The following is a 1,538-nucleotide window of genomic DNA, read 5'->3' as shown; positions in this document are numbered from 1 at the left end:
ACATAAAGTCATATTATAACATCGACTGAGATAAGGAATAAAATGAAATATTAAAATCATGATGTATCTCGCTGCATTGTGCGAGTACGCTTCTAGTATATATATATATATATATATTCATTTATAAATATATGTATAATACTTATTGATGTTGAAAAAAATATGTGAGACCCATAAAAAAAATCTTATAAAAATTAGGTTATTATAAAAACTTCCATTGGAGACGTTCAAATATAAGCAAAAATATATAGTTTCTTAGTTCATCTTTAAAAGATTCTGCAAAATGGATAAAGAAACTTCAAACCCTCTAAAAAAAACACTGGATAATTATCCAATGTTTGCAGCTTTGACCGTGAAACACTGAATAATTTCTCGCAAGGGTATATGGAAGATGGAAATGTAGTTTCGTTACTTTTATAAATAGACGGTAAACGAATTCATATGTAAATCCATATGATTCATATATAAACTATATGTTCATATGTTAACCCGTTAATTATTTCATATGTGAATCGGTTAATTAGTTGTATAACCTTTTTTGTGGTAAATTTCAGTTGTCATGAGTTATTAATTTTTTTTATGGTTCTCATTTGATTATCGTCTTATATATGTGTGTGTATATAATTATATAACTTATATTATACATATGACCCATAAAAAGGGTTATTATAGGAATTACCATGTTGAGTTTTATGTAAATTATTAATTTGATGAGTTAGAAACGACATGACAAAAAAAAAGTTCAAAAAAATGGGTTTTTATAAGAATCCTTGTTAGAAACACTCTTAGAAACCTTAAATATTTTATGAATATAAAACCACTTATTTTATAAGTATTTTTTATACATATTAGGCTAGGTAGCTTCCTTTGCTTTATAGCATTAACTGTTAGGAAAGAAAAAAAAAATAGCATTAGCTGTTAGGAAAAAAAAGTTGTCAATCATAGTTGTGAATCTTACTCATTCGAATGTTTATTATGACATCAATAATAAATACTTACAAAAGCATAATTTTTGGATTTCTAAAATATTTTTTTTGATAAACCTGAATATCTAATCCGCTACGTGAGCCGACTAACCCCAACGTAATCACCTACTTTGCGAAGAGTCTGAAGTCACCACATTTGAATTTTTATAGCGACAAGGAGATTTTTGTTCTTTCTTTCGAATTCGAGACCTCCAGATATTTTTAACCTTTAGAGTTAGAGATTTCTAAAATATTTAAAGTTTTGAAATAAATATTCCTTTAATTTAATATTATGAATTAATTATTTTAAATATGATTACTAATATTAATGGATTTTTCCACATGTCCCATCAAATGCTTTTCCTTTTTCTTCAATCTAATTACACTAAAAAAAGCCCAAAAAACTACATCGCTAACTTTAGAATATTCAAATTATTTTTTTTTACTTTTCAAATTCAATAAAATAGATATTGTTTTATTAATTTTTGGGTTGTTTTATTACATCTTTAATAAATTATTCAAAATAAAAAGAAATTATAAACTTGGAATATATTCGATTCAACAAATTTTATA

This window comes from Cynara cardunculus, assembly GCF_001531365.2.
Source record: "Cynara cardunculus var. scolymus isolate 2C chromosome LG 15, CcrdV1, whole genome shotgun sequence".
In the NCBI taxonomy this organism is placed as follows: domain Eukaryota; kingdom Viridiplantae; phylum Streptophyta; class Magnoliopsida; order Asterales; family Asteraceae; genus Cynara; species Cynara cardunculus.
Note: the sequence above shows the minus strand (reverse complement) of the source record.